At 35.2% G+C, this 6,219-nt stretch overlaps 1 long non-coding RNA gene across 1 annotated transcript; it reads right to left on the bottom strand.

Annotated features, from left to right (window-relative positions):
* Positions 1-2,720: 2,720 nt before the first annotated feature.
* Positions 2,721-5,968, bottom strand: LOC135221475 (uncharacterized). Its single transcript, XR_010315974.1, has 4 exons — positions 5,832-5,968; positions 5,055-5,287; positions 3,369-3,614; positions 2,721-2,986 (listed from the first exon to the last, which is right to left on the bottom strand). It is a non-coding gene; the product is annotated as an uncharacterized LOC135221475 (long non-coding RNA).
* Positions 5,969-6,219: the final 251 nt, after the last annotated feature.

Below are 6,219 nucleotides of genomic sequence, written 5' to 3'. Positions count from 1 at the left end.
CATATCTTCACCCAGTTTTTGTCTTGTTCTGTTGCAATCTGCAGTATCATCTGAATTATGCAGTAATTTTTCTCCAAAAGTTTGTCTTTCTCTGCATTTATTTGCCTCATCCTCCGAGTAATAGTCATTGTTCTTCAGGAGATTGCTTCGCTGTTAAGAGAGAGAGAGAGAGAGAGCATTAATTTGCCTCATCCTCCGAGTTATAGTAATTTTCCTTCAGAAGATTGTGTTTATCTGTTATGAGAGAGAGGAGAGAGAGAGAGAGAGAGAGAGAGAGAGAGAGAGAGCATTAATTTACCTCTTCCTCCGAGTTATAGTCATTTGCCTTCAGAAGATTGTGTTTATCTGTTATGAGAGAGAGAGAGAGAGAGAGAGAGAGAGAGAGAGAGAGAGAGAGCATTAATTTGCCTCTTCCTCCGAGCTATAGTAATATTCCTTCAGAAGATTGTGTTTATCTGTTGAGAGAGAGAGAGAGAGAGAGAGAGAGAGAGAGTTGGTTTGCTTTTGGGACTAGCCTACTATTCCCTAATACATTTTAAGAGACTTAACGTCTTTTCCTTCTTTTACTTTTGCAATGTTGTCTTACGTTGATTTGGAGCAATGTCGTTAAGTATGTTGAGAGGAGAAACAAGTATCTAAGAACATTTAACAAACTTTTCAACAACGAAAGCATGAAAGAGACTTTTGAAAACACTCACAGCTCCCAATGGTCTCTTTCAACACGAAATTGAATAAAAATTGGAATGAAACAAGAAAAATAATGTTTTTTATTTAAAGAAATAACAGGATGTCTTCAGTGAACAGTACATCAAATTAGAATTCTCGGGTATAATTTTGCAAATGATTTATTTGCTTCATCTGCATTATCTGATATATGTCTTCGTAAGTGCTCTTGTTGATGCAATATTTCATCATATATATATATATATATCATATATATATATATATATATATATATATATATATATACATGTATATTATATATATATATATATATATATATATATATATATATAATATATATATATATAAGATATATATGTATACAATATATATAATATAATATAATGATATATAATATATATATATATATTTTAAATTCGCCATCTTCTGGTTATTCATTTAAGGAAAAAAGTCGGGCACATCAATTTATCTAACAGAAAAATGAAAAATAAGATAAACTGGATGTTAAAATAAAGTGATATAATTGGAAAATTCTTCAGAAGCAATTCTATTTATGATTAAGTATCGTCCTTTGGATAAAGACACGAGTCTAACGTATATCTCAAGTTTAAGTAACATACAATGGTAACGTACACTACAGTAAGACAGTCACTAAATTCCTAAGCAATGAATATTTTTGACACAAGGAAGATACTATGGGAATTAAGAAGGAAATGCAATGATGAATCTATAAACTACTGAATCGTGACTGACGAATTGAGTTTTTTTTTTATTGATGAATATGAATTAATTTGTGCATTTAGTACTGGTCCATTTTGGGATCGCAAGTAAAAGTTGAAAAGAAAAAAGAAAAAAGAAACGCAGGTAGACGAAGACTTTCTGCTCCTTGCTTGTGTTGATGCGAGCTCAGATAAGCTTATTGGCGTGAGAGGTGGCTAGTTGATGACCTTGAAATTAAATTTGTGATTCAGATAAAATATTCTGCGTATAGAGACACCCAGCTGCTCTCATAACTCAAGAGTAGAATGTCTACAAAGCGAGGCAGTAATTAGGGCAGGATTCTCATAGCCAGGATCTTTTTCAACAGATTACCATCAATCATTAGCTTATTTTGTTATCATAAATTCAGAGAATTCTCTCATAAATATTCGTTATCATTGTCTGAAAATAAAAATTAAATTGCAACTAAGTCGATCCATATAAATGTTAAGCTGTGTGTATCAAGTCAGTGTTCTGAAATTGGCCAAAATTCACTCGTGTGAAGGTCTCCCTATTATGCAACCTCATTTTACTTGTAATATTTATTACCTTGAATGTTTTCTTACTGAGCAATAAATTTTTTTTGCTGTAACTTTTGACTGACTAAAATTCTGACGTAGAAATTTATGATATATTTATAGTGATTGAAAACTAAGAAATTATTAGTGCATTGGTTTTATGAAATTACAATGCACATAGAGGTGTTTTTTCATGATCACTAAACGTTAGATTTAATTTCCTTTTCACTTCTGTACGAATTCAGCTTAGAAAGAATCTTTACTAAGCTGTAGGTTTTGAAATATATTTCCCAATCAATAATTTAAACGCTTATGGGTGAAAATGTTTTGCAAACAAATGACCAACCTATTTTTATTTGGGGAACAATAGCCATTTGCAAGTTGAAATAGGTAGTAGTGATTGTTTTTCTTGTTCATAAAGGACTGAAATGGATCTCCCAATCTTCCACGTTCACTATAGAAACAGAGAAACTGGATGCAGACTGCGATGTGAAGAACCTGAATCATTTATGAAACGAATTCATCGGATACTTTCAAAATGCTGTTGAGCATCTAGCTGCGGTAAAATATAGGAGCGGAGCAAACGCCGGGGAAAGGTTTGCTATACACACAGTGATAATGATGGCCTCCCATCCTCCTAGAGTATAGCCCTTGAACCTAACGACGAGGACAGTTATCGCGACCGGGAGCCACAAGAAGGCCTGGCAGAGAGTCAGCAGGAAGACGGGCACCGTCCGCGCGTATTCAAGATGAGTCCGACCTGCCAATCGAGTTCTTGCGTCGCGGACGCAGACTTCTCCCGCCAACTGCAACATGTAGTGCACTGCCTGCTGATCCTGGGACGCATCAACGAAATCCTTGGGGTTGCACTGGACTTCTGCATGAGTCAGCGAGGGCTTTTTCAATTTTTCAGAGGAATGAGAGGTATTCAATCGCCATTCAATGACAGGTGGACTCACTTCCGTCTCACCCGTCTGGGATCCTTGGCTACGGATATTGAGTCCGCTGCAGAAAGCTTGGTGCGTCTGATAAGAAGAAAAAAAATATATAAATGGAATGCTTTCATATGTGAAGCACAAGGTTCGTCAAAATGGGTGATTGGTACTGACATCGAATGATTGAAAAATTCAATAACAGTATCTCAACAATTTTCATTGTCCTTGGTAAGCTATGAAAACAAAAGCAGAATGTAATGATGCCTTTGACAAAGCATGCGTAATTGATAAGCACGCACGCTAAAACAAGTTTCAATATTATGACCTTCAGGTACTAATTATGCTTCAAGAAAGCGTCCAGTTTTCAAAAAAAGTACAGGAGAACTAAGATCATTTTAACTCCAAGTGACATTCGGCCAGTATCTCCTTTTATGAAAGGAGGAAGAAAGACTGAGGAACGGAACTTCCTTACCCTGATGTGAGACTCCAGTGAGCCGATGTAGATACCCCCCAAGGTGAAAGTGTCCTCGTGGTTTCCCACAGAATTTGGTCCAGGGGACGGGCAGGGCGAAGTCGACATCTCTCCTGTGTAAGTGATGGACAGATGGTGCTCAGAAGACAGAGGAGGAGGAGGGTTTGTTTTCTCTTTCGAGGCGTCCATGTTTGAAACCCCCATCACTAGGGGAACCGTCCACTGACCGACTGAGGACAATAAAGCCTGTCACATGAAAAGAAAATTGTACTTTCTTGTATATATAATAAAGGACAACAAAGCCTGTCACATCAACAAATGTAAAATGTTCATATATATTTATAACAAAGAACAACAAAGCCTGTCAATAAAAAATGTAAAATGTTTTTGCATGTATAACAAAGGACAACAAAGCCCGTCACATCAACTGTAAAATGCTCTTATATGTATAACGAAGGACAACAAAGCCTGTCACATCAAAAAATTTAAAATATACTTGCAGGTTTAACAAAGGACAACGAAGTCTGTCATATACGTAAAAGGTATTAATCATTGCTCTAAGTATAACCAAAGGTAATCAACCTTGTCTCTGGTGACGCAAATATACTTGCACGTGTGACCATTAAATATTTAAAATGATAAAACTTGTCTGACAAAAGATAATAAAGCATGTCATGTGTAAGAAAAAAATAATAGATAGGATAATAATTTAAACCCTGTCACAGGTAAAGCAAAAGATATTTGTCTCTATAAAAAAACACAGTATAGCTTTTAACACTTGAAATGAAATATACTTAATATACAAAAAAGTAAGCCTGTTACCGGCAAAGAAAAATATACCTGAGGGTATAACAAATGGTAATTAAGCCTATGATAGGTAAGAAAAACCATCTTCCATGCATAATGAGGGATAGTAAAACCTATCAAAAGTCAACGTGTGAGTTAGCATGTATTATAATCATATAATATATCTTATATTATATAGATAATAGATATATATATCTTATATAATTTATCATATTATATATATATATATTTATTATTTATATATATATATGATATATATATTAGAATTATATATATATATATTATATATTATATAATTATATATATATAAACAGTAAAGGCTGGCGGTGGTAAAAAAACTCTTGCATTTTCAACACAGGACAACAAAAAAGGCAGTATATATATATATATTATATATATATATATATATATATATATATATAATATATATATATATATATATATATACATACATACATACAGATACAGACACACACACACACACACACACACACATATATATATATATATATATATATATATATATATATATATATATATATATAGTATATATATATATATCTGTGTGTGTATAATGTGCTAGCATAAACTTGGCTATAGAACGATAATTTGAAGCTCACATCTTTCCTGGCCACAGTAAAAGGAAAGTAATCGAAAAAATGGCAAATTTTTGCAATTAAAGAAACATTATGAAAATCGTCAAAAACAAAATCCTATCAGCCACAAACACAGCATAATCCAAAAGTAAAAGTTAATACGAAAACGGATAACTGCTCAACAATCTTGAAGAATTTATCGAAATACGCAGACACCTTGACATACTATATGGCTTGGGTCAAGGATACAAGACAAACAGCTGTATAACTTCCACCCTGTTACCTGCGTACGATTCTGTGGCTTAGGCGACGTGGCCCACCAGCCTTTTGTAGCGCATCGCGGACAGAAAGGCGAGGAGCTCCTGGCTATGGTCACAAGCTCAACTTCGCTGTGACAGGGACACCTCGGGCGGGCACAGCTGCCGACGCTACTCTCGTTCTCAACGGCGCCGTCTCGTGTGGCTGTCACCCGACCCTGACGCTTGGCTGTCACTATTATCGCTGTCCAGAAGCAACCTGGTTGTACAGTTTTTATGAAAGTTTCTGAATGAATATCTCCAAAGATCCTTACTCCAAGTTAAAGAGGTTTTTTTTTTTTTTTTTTTTTTTTTTTATTGGGGGCTTTTTTTTTTTTTTTTGTGGGGGGGGGCGAATGTGGTCGTCAAAATGTAGTTACTACAAAATTTTAACTGATTTATAAGAGCTTGAGGAGTGACATTGTAGTTTGAATCAGTGACTCCATAACTTTTCCGTTGTGTAACTACCATGTCCCGGCAGTCTCATCTATGCATAAGATGCCTCTCAGTGCAGTGTATACATGCAAAGCGTCTTGTAGTACACAAAATGCAAATGTCTACAAGATCCTCATAACATTCCACAGGGTTCATTAATCCTAAGAATATTCCAATTAAATCATGGATGCAGATGTATCCCAAAAATCAGTGTCGGTAGTTTGATAATGTTGGGGCTCTACCTTTTAATATAATGATTAAATCTAGATGAATATTCTTAGAAGGGTATTGATAACACAGCTGTATTTTCAGGTGGGTCATGTCCTCACCTGTAGCAATAAACGTAATTGAACCAAGAGGAAGCAGAACGTAGAGAAAAGGTTCCAAATAGTCGTGTTCAGATCTGCAGGTGCAAATGAGGATCAAAGGTGATTCCTTGAAGCCTCCGGTTACCATCACAGCCAAGGCGCCGCCGCAGATCCACGAAATGCCTGAAAAGACGTGAAATACAGTTATCTGCCTCTACAGGTAGTTTGTTCAAATTTGAGGTATCTTTTGAGTCGTGACTAAGGTGACAGCTGGGTTCGATCGACTTCTAGAGCAGTTATAATACAGAAAAATTGTAATATGTTCCTGCCAAAGTTGATGAAAAAAAAAGAAAGAAAAAACTATATCACCGTTGTAAAGTGACATGAGGTGAGTGAGAGAGAGAAGCAT

This window comes from Macrobrachium nipponense, chromosome 2, assembly GCF_015104395.2.
Source record: "Macrobrachium nipponense isolate FS-2020 chromosome 2, ASM1510439v2, whole genome shotgun sequence".
NCBI lineage: Eukaryota > Metazoa > Arthropoda > Malacostraca > Decapoda > Palaemonidae > Macrobrachium > Macrobrachium nipponense.
This window is presented reverse-complemented; position numbering and strand designations above follow the sequence as displayed.